At 40.3% G+C, this 17,579-nt stretch overlaps 2 pseudogenes; both read right to left on the reverse strand.

Moving 5' to 3' along the window:
* Positions 1-74: 74 nt before the first annotated feature.
* LOC113231137 lies at positions 75-1,283 on the reverse strand (annotated as a pseudogene).
* Positions 1,284-14,521: 13,238 nt separating this feature from the next.
* LOC113230921 lies at positions 14,522-16,444 on the reverse strand (annotated as a pseudogene).
* Positions 16,445-17,579: the final 1,135 nt, after the last annotated feature.

Here is a 17,579-nt window from a genome sequence, read left to right on the forward strand (position 1 = left end):
AAAAAATGCAGACGAATTAAAAACCTCCCTTTTTAAATTGATTAAAAATGTTAAAAATGCAATATTTTGACTCCATTTATTTAAAAAATAATTATCACACAATCCCACCATTACCACTAATCACGGAAAAATAAAATATTAAAAACATTAAGTAAAACTTGTAAACTTGTACTATACAAGGTCGATTACTTTGTCATTGAATTGACAACGACACAACTAAACACCGAAACAACTAAATTATGTAGTATTATCAAATATTTTGTAAAGTAACTCACGTATTAATTAATTTGAGTGGAAAATTATCGCTACTTGTTTTAGTCAATTTAAAACTTTCATTCCAAACTCGTTCAATCAGACGATCGTCTTTGGCAGTATTGCTCATTGAAGCCGGGCGGCAATTTTCATAGTACTGTCCTGTAACATTCTCCAATTCTGGCGCTACACAAAGATGTATCGTCGTCTGCGCTCCTTCATGAACGTTCTTAAATAATACTGTAATCAGCATTCTTAAAGCCTTGCGACGTAACACCGACATAGTGTTAAAGATGTCTGTTTTAACGAGCCCTGGATGCAGCGCATTCACTGTGACCCCGTCGGGTAGACGCTTGATTAACGCCTTCATCCATAATACCTGACATAGCTTGCTGTTTCCGTATTTTGTAAAATTTAGTCTAGTTTGCAGACCTGCTAAGTCATCAGGATTGAAGTAATGGATCTTATGCAGGTAGGAGGTCACGATCACAATCCGACTTGGTTTCGATGCGATTAATTTCTCTATAAGTAGTAGAGTGAGTAAAAATGTGGAAAGGTAATTAACCTGCATCACAGGATTACAACCGTCTTCAGTAGGTGTTGGAGGACCCAGGATCAAACCTGCGTTATTCACCAAGATGTGCAGTTTTTCTACATTGCGGTTGATCTCTTCGGCAAAACATCGCACAGAACTAAATTGTGACAAATCCAAGTAGCGGTACTCAACATTGTTGTTTCCTGTTGTGCGTTTTATGTCTTCAACTGCCTTTTTCGATTTGGCAGTGTCTCTGGACGCGATGATGACACGGGCACCACGACGAGCCAAATCCCGCGCTGTTTCAAGCCCGATGCCTGTGTTCCCGCCCGTCACCAATGCGACGCGTCCATCCAGCCGTGTTTGACATGTACATACACGGTTTTTGCCATCAACAAACTTTATAATGGCAATACCCGCCACTACTCCAACAAATACATATGTTAATATTATATTGAGAAAACCGTGTAAATTATCCAACATGTTTGTTATTTGATGTCTGGTAACTAACTAAATGGATCTTATAGTCTGTATCATTAAAAATAAAGTTAATAAATTTGTTATTGCCGCTAGAACCTTCAATAGTGACGTCACAAGTGTCAAATTATAGTGGAAGAAGTTATTTATTTTAAATGTTAGTCGTTTGGTAGCCACTTTACCATGACCTCCAGGGCTCTATCATGCATCCTTGAATAAACCATGCACAAAAAATACACCGACAGAACAGGTTTATTTACGCATTAGTATGCGAGGCTCGCTGCCTACTGCTTTTTAAATCTCTGACACTTTTCACTTAATGTAATCCTGGTACCTACGGCCGCCAGCCACTTACTACGCACATTCACTGTGAATTGAATAAATTGTTTTTCAATAATTATAAGCGTTAAAAGACGACGTCCACTTGACATGACACAAGAAGAATTAAGGAAGACTTCTTGAATTGGAGGATTTTTGTGTAATCTTTAATTGAAATAGTAAAAAAATAAATAAATTCCATCTGATATAGAATAAATTACCTGCTGTTATAGCATTCGTGATAGTGCATTGGTAGCATCATTGCCTGTCAAACTCAACAGTACATCAGTAATATAGATACAATTTAATAATTTGTTAAACTATAACATATATTGTATTTATTACATATTTATGTATAAAGTTTATGAAGTATGTCATTCAAATTTATATTATCATAGTTTATATTTAGGTACATGTACATTTTAAGAAATTTATTTTCACCTGGAGTAAACTTTGGTACGTCTTAATCATCGAGTATATAACCAGAAATAGAGACGAAATAAGGACTATCCATCCCTGGAAATTAGTCAGGGAAATGGGCCTTATATGGGCTGTAAATCTTGTCCAAAACTGGCGCGTGTCCGAAGAAGCATCCTTCTCGGACCACAGGTGGATAAGATTTAGCTTAGAAACAGCCATCAAAGAACAACAACCGAAACGGAATCCCCGAAAAACCGATCGTAAATTATACACTGACAAACTACACCAGAGCCTGGGGGAACCGGTATAGCACCGGGAAGACTGCTGGACACAGCACAGATTAAAGAACTAACTTCAAACATAGTGAACAGCTATAACTCCGCATGCCCACTGAGTGACTCAGCCCCACGTCAAGGCCAACCGTGGTGGGGGCCTGAGCTTGAGAGGCTTCGAAGAAGGGTAAGGAGACTATTCAATAGAGCAATGAACACATGCGCGGACGAGGACTGGGAAAACTACAAGACGGCCAAATCCAAACTAAAAAAGCGCATACGGTTCAGGAGCACCGCGTCATGGCGAGGCTACTGCGGGAACATTACGTCTTGTGCACAAGCGAACAGAATAAGGAAAATCCTAGGCAACTCAAATTCAACTGAGGTAGGTTCAATACGCAAAATAGACAACACATACACAATTTCCCCTGCGGAAACGGAGAGAACCCTACTGGAAACACATTTCCCAGGATGTAGATTCGTCCAAGACGACAGGTGCGAAGAAATGAACTGTAACACATCGATCCATAATTGGCGATACGCTGAACAAGTAGTAACATACAAAAAGACAAAATGCGCAGTAAACACCTTTGAACCGTACAAAGCTCCGGGCCAAGATGGAGTATTCCCCGCACTCCTACAATGGTGCGAGGTCACACTGATCCAGCACCTGGTCGATATCTGTCGGGCCTGTCTAGCATTCAGCTATGTGCCCCACAGCTGGCGAGAGGTAAAAGTCATATTTATACCGAAACCAGAAAAAAACGACTGCACTGACGCGAAGTCCTTCAGACCAATGAGCCTCACATCGTTCTTCCTGAAAATATTAGAAAGGCTATGTGACAGAGAACTGAGGGATGGTGCGCTTAAGAACATACCATTACACGGAAACCAACATGCATACAGCCAAGGCAAATCCACTGAATCTGCCCTACAAGCCGTTGTGGACAAAATAGAAGTGGCCCTCAAAAACAAAGCAATCTGCCTAGGCACCTTTATAGATATTGAAGGACCCTTCGATAAAACCAACTTCTCCAGTATACAATTAGCACTGAGGAGACACGAAGTGGATGAAGTGCTGATCAGCTGGATTAGCAACATGCTAAAACAAAGAAGAATAAAAACAACAGCAAACGAGACCCCATAGGCCAAAGTAGCGAAGGGGTACACTCAAGGGGGGTACTGTCGCCACTGCTGTGGAACATGGTCGTAAATGACCTCATCATCAAACTAAACAAAGAACATTTCTATACAGTAGGATATGCTGATGACATAGCTATACTGGTAACAGGAAATTATGCTAATACACTCTGCGACATAACACAAGTTGCACTCCGGATTGTGGAAAGATGGTGCAGGGCATACGAACTATCGGTAAACCCAACAAAAACGGAACTAGTAATGTTTATAAACAAAAGACTACTGGGTAACTACCTACTACCCAAACTCTTCAGTACAGAAGTACAGTTATCAACCAAAGTCAAGTACCTGGGGGTAATACTGGACAACAAATTGAACTGGAACAAGCATCTGAACAACAAAATTAAAAAGCTACTATCACCTTCTGGCAGTGCCATAGAATGGTGGGTAAACAATGGGGACTTTCATCCAAGATAACACTATGGCTATAGCGACCAAGGCGATAGTAACCAAGCTGACGACCGCAACCGACAAGCTGGACAAATTCCAAAGACTCGCTTGCATGGCGACGACCGGCTGCATGAGGACAACTCCAACTGCAGCCCTCGAAGCGACCCTGGACATGCGACCCCTCCCACTGTTCATCAGACAGGAAGCGACGTCAACAGCAGTGCGTCTAAATAGAGCCGGCTTTTGGAAGCACATGAGGACCCCACACATAGAAATCCTCTATAAGACTGTGAATGAGGAACCGCTACTGGAGGCGGCTGTGGATAGGATCCCAAAACAATACATCTTTGACAAAAAATACAAGATACAATTGTTTGAAGAACCCAACCAAGGACTGAATCCCAGAGAGGTCCGCGTCTTCACTGATGGATCTAAAACAAATTCAGGTACAGGTACTGGGGTATTCTCAGAAGACCTCAATATCAGGATATCAGCACCACGTGGTGACCACAACACAGTATTCCAGGCTGATGCATGGGCATCAAGTTGGCGGCAGAAGCAATCATAGCGAGAAGAGTTAAGAACCACTCCATTCGAATACTCTCCGACAGTATGTCAGTATTACAAACACTGAACAGCTATGGCATAAACTCAGGGCTCATTTATGAATGCCATCAAGCACTCATGGAGGTATGTATACAAAACCACGTAACTCTACAGTGGATTAAAGGACACAGCGGATCACGTGGCAATGATGCAGCAGATGAACTAGCCAGAAAAGTGTCGGAGACGGACGCTGTAGGACCAGAACCCATAGTGTCCCTCCCCTACCAATGGTTCAGAACAACTATACACAAAGGTACAAAATCGTCACATAATAATACATGGACTACCCTTACGGTCTGTAGACAGGCGAGGGAAGCACTCCCAATGCTCAATGCCATTCTATTTCGAATATTTATTAAACTCAAAAGGCAAGAGCTTCGCACTCTAACTGCCGCTCTAACGGGTCATGGTCCATACAATAAATACATTTTCAATTTAGGTATCACAGACAGCCCTCTATGCAGAGCGTGCATGGAGGGGGAGGAAACGGCTGCGCACATCCTACTACAGTGCTTCGGCGTGGCCACTGACGAGTACGCAACTATAAAGCACCAGGATGCACTAAAGTTAGATGTTGAGAACTTAAAAGCTGTTTCCATAGTTAACAACTTTCAGCGTGATGATGACCGCCACTGTGGGGTAAACACCGTTAGAGGTGCTTATTTGTTAAAAAGCTACGATTACGACAGTGGCCCGATGGGGCTACCACATGTGTGTGCAAGTAACGACCTTGATAACTCTCACTGTCGCACTTCTACACCGCCTCAATTACCAAAACAGCAACAGGCAACGGAGGGTAAGAATGTCGCTAATCAATCCCGTACGACGATGGAGGTGTCACTTTAAATAATAATACATCAGCTGCGAGCGGGCAGGTAAACAATGCGAGTTGCATGACGCAACAAGCTCCACTCATTGAACCTGTCACTAGTCCGTTTTCGCCTACTAAGTCTGAGATGGGATACACTAATAATAATAATAATAATAACGCACACACTCAACATAGCCCCGCACTAGGGAAACCCTGTGTCGCGGGTGCCATGAACACACATAGACAACCACAAATTACACCCAAACTCACGAGAGAAATAAATGTAGTCCATACAAATATTTCTCCCGGCCCGGGAATCGAACCTGGGACCTCTGCGTGGCAGTCCGGCATGGTAACCGTTCGGCCACAGAGGCAGTTAACACTGTGACTTCGTTCAAAAATAAGTTGGTTAAAAAACCATTACCAAGACCAAAAACGAAAAGTAGTGCGGGAAGGTAAATGGAAACCAGACGCGCAGGATGAACAGTGGATACTTGTACAAAGAAAGAAATTAAGAAATCGTTTTATGGGCAACCGAGGAAGAGCTGACGTAGAACAGAATAATAGTTTCAAAGCAGCGGAACTGAAGATACCATTATTTGTTTACAATGTGTCGAAGGAGACGTCCGTGTGTGACATTGAAAATTATATTTTGAAGAAATGTAATATGACAGTAAACGTACAAACAGTTGCCATGAAAATGACTAAAGATTATCATTAATTTAAAGTGTTTGTGCCTAAACATAAACGTAAGATGTTTTTATGTGATGATTTTTGGCCCCTCTGGCCTGGTAGCATGCCGCCCTTTTTTCGATTTTGATCTTTATAAAAAGGACGGAGACAGCAGCAAACTAAACCCGTAGTAATGAACACAACAAAGTTTGTCAGTTTCAATTGTAACACCACGGCCTCAGTTGTCAAAGGTGCGCGGGGCGGTTTTCAAGGCATCATGCGATTAACGATTTAGTTCGCCGGGCTTTGGTGTTGGCTAACGTGCCTTGTGTCTTGGAACCTCCGGGGTTGTGCCGTACGGATGGCAAGAGGCCTGACGGTCTTACATTGGTTCCATGGCGGAGAGGTCGATGCCTATTGTGGGACGCTACGTGTGTCAGTACATTTGCACCGTCCCATCTGAGTCACACCACCAGATTTGCCGGGTCAGCTGCGGAATATGCGGCAAAATTAAAACACACAAAATACAGCGCGTTGGAACCAATGTACGATTTTGTGCCAATTGCAGTGGAGACTGCGGGGACTTGGGCTGCTAAGGCCAAGGAATTTGTGCGGGAGTTGGGCCGCCGGCTCCGAGAAAGGGGCTATGATCCACGCTCTGGATCTTACCTGGTGCAGCAGATTTCACTGGCCATCCAGCGCGGTAATGCGGCTAGTGTGATGGGGACGTTTAAGCCGGGTACGGTTCAGAGCGGTCCCTTTTAATTTTCGTTCCTATTTGGTTTTCATTACTTATATTATTAGTGTTTTTGATTGAATTTTTTTTTGTGTTTTATTTTAGATGTAATGTGACAATGATAATTAGAAATTTTATAAATTAAATGTTAATTGTTATCTATCTATACAATTCAAATTTTGCTATTGGCACTCTACGTATCTCTGCGTATCCCGTTCTGATTAGCTTGCCTGTAACTCAAAGGTTGTCTAAATTGTAAAAATGTGGTAAGATCTACTGGAGACATAAAGAATTTATGCCGCACGGTCGACATTGTTGCTCTGCAGGAGACGTGGCTTTTGCCTCATGACATACCCTATTTAGGGAGCATTGACAGTGACTTTGCTTTTACTGGAAAGTCTGCGGTACATACGTCAACTGGAATATTGAAAGGAAGACTCTACGGCGGGGTGGCTTTGTTATGGCGAAAGTCTAAGTTGTATCCGTGTGTATCAGTGTTAGTGTGCAGTAGCGTGCGTCTTACTGCAATAAAAGTGGAACTCGGCGACCTCTCATTGTTGGTCATCTCAGTATAGGTATATGCCTATAGCAGCGCATGAAAATTTAATCGAATTTACCGACTGTCTCAGTGAGATAAATGCACTAATTGAACTTCATAGTGTGGAATCCGTTTTTATACTTGTCGACTTCAACGCGCACCCAGGTGAGCGGTTTGCAATAGAATTATTAGATTTTTGTTTTGAAAAATCATGGTCATGTGTTGATATAGACTTTATTACCTGTGGATTGTTATACGTTTGTGAGTGAGGCTCATGGGTGTCGCCGTTGGCTCCAACATTGTTTACTGACAAGTGCGGCGCGACTTACTGTGGTTACCGCTTCTGTTTTGTATGGTGGTTATTGGTCTGATCATTATCCATTACAAATTGAAATTAATGTTGGTTTAATTGTACCTAAAGTATTGAATCACAAAATACCGGACAACAAAGTGATCTGGAGAGAAAGAGATAGTGATCAGATAAATGACTATTTTGAATTCTGTAATTTGAAATTAAAAGAATTGGTTCTTCCTAATGTGTTGAAAAAATGTGAAAACAATTTCTGTTCTGTTGAATCGCATAGGTCGTTATTAGTTTCAATGTATCGTAATATTATAGGTATACTTACAGAGGTTTCAGAGTATAGTTTTAATAAATTGAAAACTAAAACCGTATTAATAAACATAAACAAATACCTGGCTGGAACAAATACGTCAGGGGAGCGCATCAACAGCCTCGGATTTGTTACAAAAAGCTTTTGGCTGGCTTTTGTATGGTAAACCTACTAGTACTAGTATAAATAGTATATTTATAGGCATATCGTATGTACGAGTCTAGGAAACATTTTAAAGCTAAACTTAGGATCTGTCAGAATAATTCCGAACAAATGAAAATGGACATTATTGCAATTAATCATTCAAGTAAAGACTTCGGTAAAATTTGGAAGAATACTAACAAATTAAATCGAAAACCAAGTCTTCCTGTGAGTGTTGGTGATGTACATGGTTCCACTCAAATGGCGAATGCATTCCGGTGTCATTTCAAGGTTAGATCGCCACTCTCGTCCGTGCAGCGGGTGCCCGATGTAGAGTGTGGTACGGGTGAGTTACGTGTAAGGTTTTTGCCCCGTGAAGTGCATTCCATTATAAACAAAATGGTGAGGGGAAAGTCTCCCGGTCACGACGGACTCATCATAGAACACCTAAAGTACGCTGGAGAGCACTTGCCGCGGGTGTTGGCCATGTTATTCAACTCATGTTTGAGCCATAGTTACTTGCCCGATGATCTTATGTACACGGTGGTTGTACCAGTAATAAAGAACAAAACCGGAGATGCCTCTGACTTGTCTAACTACAGGCCCATGTCTCTGGCTACTGTGATAGTTAAGGTGTTGGATAGTCTGCTTGATAAACGCCTGGATAAAGTAATTAACTTACATTACAAACAATTCGGTTTCCGGCCTGGATTGTCCACAGAAAGCGCTATCCTGTGTCTCAAGCAGACTGTCTAATACTATACTACCCGTAAAACGCCTGTATACGCGTGTTATCTGGACTTGTCAAAGGCATTCGACCTAGTTTCATATAACACTCTATGGCACAAGCTAGAGAGTGAGACTGGTTCACCATGCGAGTTGACTGCAATTTTAAAATTCTGGTACAGCCACCAAAACAATACAGTGAGGTACGCGGGTGCTCAATCGCATGTGTACAGGTTGAAGTGTGGAGTTAGGCAGGGGGGTTTGAGTTCGCGCGGCTCTTCAACCTGTACATGGATGGGCTGATGGGTGAGCTCAGAAGTACCAAAATTGGTTGTCATATTGATGGGGTTTGCGTTAATCATGTATGTTACGCTGATGACATGGTGCTTTTGAGCCCATCTATCGGCGCCTTGCGCAGGCTGCTAAAGATTTGTGAGTCTTATGCTCTTCAGCGCATTGTATCTGAGCCCATGAGCCACCCATGGGCTCAGATACAATGCGCTGAAGAGTGAGTGCATGGTATTTAAAGCAGGTACTAAAACGTATACCATAGTGCCTTCCATTGATCTAGGCGGCACACCTCTAAAGCAGACAAAACAATTTAAGTATCTGGGTCACTGGGTCACCGAGGACCTATGCGATAATGCCGATGTGGAAAGGGAGCGCAGGGCGCTGGCTGTCCCGCTCCGGCGCAGACGTACGGGGAGAAGGCGAAGGCAGTTCGCTGCTCGCCTGATCCCCTAGTGAGACCAGCGGGCTCTGGACAGGGACTCCGGAGCCTACATTGCACGGCCTCACTCATCTGGGGGGCGGGTCGGAGGACAACCGACTCGTCCCTCCGTTGGCGCGGGAGCCCTGGCGCAAGCTAGGGCGGCCGGGCGGCGTCGTGGTGAATGTTCACTGATCCCACGGCGCCGACTCAACCGGCGAGAGGGAAACCCGGGGGGTTTTAGTGGGGTAGGCCTTCCAGTGTGGAGGGAGAGTCCCCACATAACCCCTGAGTCTCCCTGGGCTCAGGAGTATCCATAAAGATTTCCCCCCCGCAGGTTTGCACGAGAACAGTTTGCTGAGAAACATGTAGACGATTTCTACGCTATCATGCGAAAGCGTAGTGCATCGCTACTCCGTCGCATGCGTCTCAGTACGAACAGCATCCTCAGCACATTGGTGGAAAGATGGGAGTCCCCAATGCTGGGGCGGTGGATGCGCGTGCACACTGCTGCCAATGCGTAGCCAGTTGTCCTGACATTGGCTGGTTTTTATTTTATTATTTTAAACCTAACACTAGCTTAAGTATTTTTCTTTACTAACAAATATTATGGGTGAATGTAAGTCTGAAATAAATGGATTATTATTATTATTAATAAGTACCAATATGTCGGACATGCTAATGAATTTTAACTATTTTTAAGGTCTAAGGTAAGGTAATTTTTAGGTCTATTTTATGCTTTTTAAAGCAGATATTTAACCACTTGTCACATAGCCACGTTTTAGTTAGTAGACGGCAGACAACGGTTCCTGTCTGTTGGTCGGTGGTTAAATCCATTAGCAACACTAAATAAATAAATATAATTTTAGAATGTTTTCTGTTTTTTTTATTTTTGTTATTTTCTGTTATTTTAATTACAATTTTTTTGTAATTTTTATACTTTTTACATATAGTACAACACAGACAGCCTCTATTAATTGCTTAGTGTTTAGTATACATTCCCCTTGCCGGTCTGATGCAGCAAGCGAAGCGAGCGTTTTGTGGGTAAATAAATGTATTTTTATTTTATTTTAAATTTTTATTGAATTGATATTCAATTATTTTTTGTGAAATTACTCCACTACTTTGTTATAATTATTAACACAAAGACCTAACACTCAGAAAAAATCCTTCGATCCGGGCGGATTCGAACCGACGTCTTCCAGCTTACCGCTATACCAACTAAGCCACGGAACGAACCAGCGGACATCACGAATTTTCCTATGTGCTTGCGTCGTGTCTTTGTATTTGGTTTTTCAACGACTTTTTAGTTGTAGCGCCATCTATGAGAAATCTATGAAAGACTTATCGCTCAGTTAGTACCTTTACAGCTACCAGTCTTGGCGAGAGATGTCGCTATTCACAGTACTTTGATTTTTTATTGAATTGATATTCAATTATTTTTTGTGAAATTATTTTATTTTATTTTTAAATACAAATAGCCGTGTGAAGTTCTATCATTACCTACATAGTGTTATCATAGAACTATTAGTTATGACTAAACAGAAACATTGTTAAACTATTTTCCGTAATGTAATCATTGACTTACAAATAAATGGACGACGGGTCTAATACAAAAACCACGAAAAAAATGTCCCAAGTCAACCTATTCGAAATTTAAATTGTTATGTCATCGCAGTATCGCGCTGTCAGTAGAACAAATGAAGACTAAAGCGGAGTGTCGCGCTCCGCTTTAGTCTTCATATTATATACGATTTTAGCGCCTTACAAGTGCGGACACTTTTTAGCGCGGACCCGACGTCCATATAATTGTAAGTCAATGAATGTAATGCATGTCTCAGTGCATGGTTACTGATGTTGTAATTTTCCCTCTAATCTTTTAATTCAACAAATCTTATAGCAGTAGGTAGAACTCCCTGCGAAAGTGTTTCAGTTTTTTAGTTCGATCAGGAAAGTACAGCCACCTCACCTATTTCTGCCGCCTAGCAGTAATGAGAGCATTACTGCGTTTGGTTTTGAAAGGTAAGGGTATTGGTTAAGTTACAGGCAAACGAGACTTGTCAACTTATGCCTCAGGGTGCGATCTTTGCGATTTAAAGCTTCGAACGGCTAAGCAACTGTTATGGACAGGCATGTCGCTTACCACCAGGCGCACGACTTGTTATCCCGTCACTTGGCATCGTAGAATATCTACTGTGCAAATGAACAATAAAATAAATTTCCCTAATAATAAAATAAAAATATCTTCAGTTGTTTACTAACAAAATTCTAAATAATAAATTTACTAAATTGTATCACGAGTTCTACGAGTATTTATGGAAGAGCGGAGTCGTCCCATACTTACTAGTGGGCTCCAATCTTATCATTGTACTTACTATTCATCAATAGGTTAATTAGTAATTACGTTTTATGAATGTCAAGACGTTTCATCACCATGATATTAAATTTTTTATGTAAAATTACTCAACTAATTTGTTATAATTATTAAACAAATATGGAACACTTACAAAAACTTACTTCAATCCGCTTGGATTCGAGCCAACGTCTCCGACGCTATGCCAACTATAAGCAATAAGTTAATTACTAGTTATTACTCGGTTATAGTTATTATTGATGTTATTATATACAGTAAATTGTAAAGTCAAGTTTGATACTTTGTATCATTGTTATAAAAAATGTCATTGATTTGAATTTAAATTTTAAATATGAATCTTGCTTTTTTATATTATCAAGTGACGCAACGAATAAGTCGTGCGCCTCATGGTAAGCTACACGCCTGCCCATAATAATTGCCTTGCCACCCAGAGTTTTAAATCGCAAAGATCCGAGGAGCACTGCCACTGCGCCCGTCACCCCGAGACATAAGTTGACAAGTCCCATGTGCCTGTATTTTCACCAGCACCCTTACCCTTCGAAACCGCGACACAGTAATGCTGACATTACTACTTGGCGGTAGAGGTAAATGCGTTGTTCTAAAAACTGCCTTATAATTTTTTGTAAGAATAGTACGTACAGTTTACGATAAGTAATAAATCGTAAGTAGCCATTACTCCAATTACACAAGTTCTGTTGTAGTACACAGTTAGTTGACAGAGAAAAACTGGCAGCAAGACTTGCCAGCAAGAACAGGACCATCGCCAGGATCCGTGTTATTTTATGTTATTTTGTATACCTATGGGATCAAGAATAAATATTAATATTTTACTCCCTGGCTAGCGTGGTACTTACAAACTTATTTTTGGTAAGTAGTGTGGTACAGCCAACAAGAAAATGTATTTGAGGGTTGTACTTTATTTTCTTTAGTTTATTAGAAATGAACAATATTAACTTTAATGCTCAGGGTCTTTAATCCTTCGTTATTTTCTTAAAAAATACCAAAATACAATTTGAGTAAAAAATAACACGTAGTGCACATTATTCATCAATTTAAAAGTTCATAGATTTTAAATATTACTTAAGACTGATTTTTAATTATTCGTGATTTGCAGTATGCCAATATGGCATAATGACTTGTCACAAAAAAAATCTGATAATTACAACATTTGATCACAATTGCTCAATAAATGAATATTTAATTTTAAACCTTCTTTTACTCTTGATTGTACTTACCTTACAAATACAATGAGGGGATCCGCCGGGAGTTGCAAAATATAGAGTGAATCAGGTCGGACTTAAAACTGGCGGTGATCACTTGTAAGGGATCAGATGGGAATACCCGTCTGATTTCGTCTTGGCCTTTGCATTGGATAACTAACCTCTAAATTCACGATGTTTTTCTTTACCGTCAGAACAGAATAGAATAGAAGAATAGAATACGTTTGTTTGCCAGAGTACACAATTTATACAGATCTTGAGTAAAATTAGGTATATTGTATTCAACCTGCACGCAGGTGTGCAAATGTTAATGGTATTTCACATTTGTCAATACGATTACGTTCTCGTTCTGATTGTTTTAGTCTGCTTTATTCTTGCTAATTCAAAAACTTGTTCCAGATTTGTAAATGTAATGATTGAGATTCAGAATAAAACATTTTTGAAATTTCTTCACAATCGTGAGATACTGTTTTTTTTTAATAAATACACGTTTTAGCTTCCAAAGACTTATTCACACATCCTGAGGAAACTCGGTTAAAAATTATGCCAGCCTAAAGGCCTTTAGATGGAGAGAGTTTCTCGCACGCTTCTTGACGAAAACTCGTAGGCGATTATCGTAAGCAATAATCGCCATAAGATTATCGTATCATAATGTTTACATTCAGGCAGGAACTAAAATCTCCCTACGGTTATGTCATACGAGATTCGCAAGCAACTTAATCGCCTCCTCGACTGTTTACACAGAGAAATATGTAGTAAGGAGATTCTTGCTTACGAGTTTTCGACTTGTCTAAACACGATCTCGTATGACATTTCTTCAAGTTCATACGATTATCGTACAAATCGGTTCGAGTCGTTTTGAGTGCGAGAATCGCCATTGGAGTTCAGTGATTACTGCGGTATTGACTATGGACATATCGAAATGACAAAAGAATCATTCAAATTTGGAACTGCTGATAATATTAAGTTCATTGCATTGTAGAAAAATATAATTTTTTTTATTTTTTTCAAATTTTATAACATTTCTTAATCCAAATTTTTTTTCGTTCTTGTTTCATTAATTCTTGTCTTAGAAAAGCAGTGATAATCAAAACACCCTCGCGCACTGCACTCGTGGTAGAAACGGCTGGCACAGAAACTCGAAATACGATTTTGGCTTTCGAGTTCTGTTTACACGGAGACGTTCAATATTGAAAGGCGAGGCGATTATCGCTCACGTGGACGGTCGATAATCGCAATTGTTTAGACGAGGAAAGTTTTTTATATTCTTTCGATAATCGTATCTTCGAGAGGAGAAACTCTCTCTATCTAAATGGGCCTTTAAATCATTCAAGTCATAATTTTTACACTGTGATTTTTACACATAAAAATTACAGTAGCATAAGGAAAAGCGGAAATCCTTAGCACAAATATAATATACATACTTAAAAGGGAGTCTCGAACCACTATAAATGTAATGATTAAGATTTTGAATAAAACATTTTTGACATTTTTTCACAATCGTGAGTTACCGTTTTTTTTATAAATTCACGTTTTAGCTTACAAATGCTTATTTACACCTGGGGAAGTCAGATAAAAATTATGCCAGATTATAATTGCAGGAATACGAAGTGTCGGTAGAAGGCGGCAACCCTCGTTACAGGCGGGTTTTCACTATACGAGTGCACTCGGACCTAGTGCGCTCGTACGAGCTAGATGGAGGTCACTCGGAATTCGGTTTATACCTTATAAGTTCATCAGCGTCCAAATAGATTTGTTTCCTTGGACAGTCAAAATGACGGCGACTGATCTGCTGCTGCGAGGTACGGGAGTTGTAGCAGATAATGTTAATGGCTGAAGTACAAACTCATGAAAGGGAAAATATCAAAGCAAGAGAAAGTTTGGACCATAAAATGGATTTTAAGACGTGGCCAACTGAGTACTTCAAATAATTTTATTTGAGAAGTGGAAGAGAAAGATAAAAACATGTTTAAAACCTCATATTGTCACGTTCGTCCCAGTTTTTCTTAGTTGGCGCCATTTTGTTTTCATAAAATGATTCGAGTATACTCGTAAGAATAGAACCGCGTCCGAGTCCACTCTGATCGGATACCGACATCCGGGTGCGCTCGGATCACGTGTTTACACGCTACGAGTTGCATCTGATCATCCGAATGGCCTCGGTCCGAGCGTACTCATATAGTGGAAACCCGACCTAAAGATTTAGAGGCAGTAGTTCCGCTGCAGTACCACCTCACTCTTTACAGAGGCAGCCTCTAAAGTCAGGATTGCTATGATGCTGCCCCACCTTCGATAGGAGAGGAAGCCTAACAAGAAGTTATTTGCAAACCCATACCATACCCTACTCGATTATTTTGTAATTATTTAAGTTACTTTTCTTTCACTTTACTTTAATTTCGCTTTAGTACCTAGACGTGTACCTCTTTAATTATTCACTAATCGCTAATGCAATGTTTTATTCATTAGTAAGCATGATACTGTCGTTCCACACTCGCTCGACCAGCAGCTTATCGCGTGCGAGTTTGCTCTCCTTTGAGAGCGCGCAATCAGAGTAGTACCCGCCTGTCGCGTATTCTAGTTCCGGTGCCACGCTTAAGTGTAGAGACGTCTGTGCGCCTTCGCTGGGCGTCTTAAATCCCACCTCTGCCACAAAATTTAGTACCTTCCTCCAACGGTCTGGGGTTCTTTGCAATATGTCCGTCCGTACAATACCCGGGTGCAAACAATTGACAGTCACGCCTGCCGGAAGACGTTGTGCCAGCGCCTTCGTCCACAATACTTGACACAACTTGCTATTGGCGTACTTCGTCCAGTATCCCCTACTGTTCACCCCTGCAAGGTCATTCGGATCGAAATTGGCCAGCTTATGTCCGTAAGAGGTCACTATCACTATGCGACTGGGTTTGGATTCGATTAACTTGTTGAGTAATAAGTTTGTGAGTAGAAATGCGGATAGATAATTGATCTGCATCACCAAGTCGATGCCGTCTGTGCTGAGACGTTGTTTGACACCGGCTGCTCCTGCGTTGTTCACTAAAATATCGAGGCGATCAACGGTGCGATTGAATTCTTCGGCGAATTGCCGCACGTTGCTGAATTTCGATAGGTCCAGATGACGGTATTCGACAGTTCGGTTTCCTGTAGTGCTGATGATGTCTTCGACAGCGCGTTGCGATTTAGAAATGTCTCTGGAGGCAATTATGACGCGCGCTCCACGCCGGGCCAGCGCTCGCGCCGTTTCCAACCCTATACCGCTGTTCCCCCCCGTTATTAACACCACTCGTCCTTTTAAGTTTACATCACATTTGCACACACCCTTAATGGGCTCTATCCACAGTCTCACAGTTCCACAAAGAGCCACTAGTAACAAAAATATGTAAAAGATTACTTTAATAAGAATTGAGAAAATGAAAAGCAGTGAAGACAACATAATGGCGTTGTGACTATTGAAACACTGTTGACTTAAAATGAAAATTACTGTTAATTATGCACAAGCATGTATTTAGTTAGTAGTTGGGTCAAACAGACTATGGAATCAATGCGTTTTGAAGTAATTTTGATGCTTCTCACAAAGCCAAAATTAACTTTTGTTTTCTTCTTCTTCTTTTAAATGTTATGGCTCCATCGAAATAATCAATGATTTTGCCAATGTCAAGTAAAAATAACTATGTACGGTAGTTTAATATTATTATAAAAATTATACAAAAAAAATGGCGATTTCGCCAATGTCCTGTGAGAATTTTTTGTTTTGTAATTATTCCTAAAAAAATACATTTGACATTATGAAAACTCGAGTCTTAGAGGATGGAAATATTCCATATTCCATATTTCCATAGTCTAAGACTCGAGCTAACGTTATTTCGGGCAAATGTATTTTCTGACTTCTGATAGGTAATCCCTAGCCGTAAAACGAGTACAACAATGTTTTGTTATAATAGTTATTGCTAACGTTTAATAAAAAAATCATTCAATCAAATGACCAAGAAGTTTATATAAGTTTCTTGAAATTGACGTACCTAATGGGTATCTTTCCATCTTTTGCGCATGCAATGTGTAGAAAAAGGACAGTTTAGCTATTTGATTATTTTGTGTGCTTTTGTAATTTATATTTACGTCTTATTTATATATAAATTAAATACTATAAAACTGAATAAAATAACACTTTTAAATGAGAACTATGATAGCACAATATATTTGTTTAGTGAAAATATGATACAAAATCCTGTTTTTACACTTTACTGCAGTAATTTTTACAAGTTATTATTCAATGGTACTGCATGATTGACAACCGCGCTGCCAGTCGAACAAACGGAGACTGTTGCGCGATTGACGCTCTGTATGCGATTTTAATGCCCTACAGGTGCGGACACTTTTTAACGCGAACACGACGTCCATTTATTGGTATGATGGAAAACAAAGGACATGTTATATTGACATATATAAATCCTTAGACTATGGAAACTCATCCTCTAAGTATAAATCAGACGTTATATGTACCTATATGATGAATTTAGACGTTGAAAACATAAACATTTTATTGTCTTTGTTTAACTACTGCGTGCCGTCGT

The sequence above is a fragment of the Hyposmocoma kahamanoa genome, unplaced genomic scaffold (genome assembly GCF_003589595.1).
Source record: "Hyposmocoma kahamanoa isolate Upper Pololo Valley unplaced genomic scaffold, ASM358959v1 101, whole genome shotgun sequence".
Taxonomy (NCBI): domain Eukaryota; kingdom Metazoa; phylum Arthropoda; class Insecta; order Lepidoptera; family Cosmopterigidae; genus Hyposmocoma; species Hyposmocoma kahamanoa.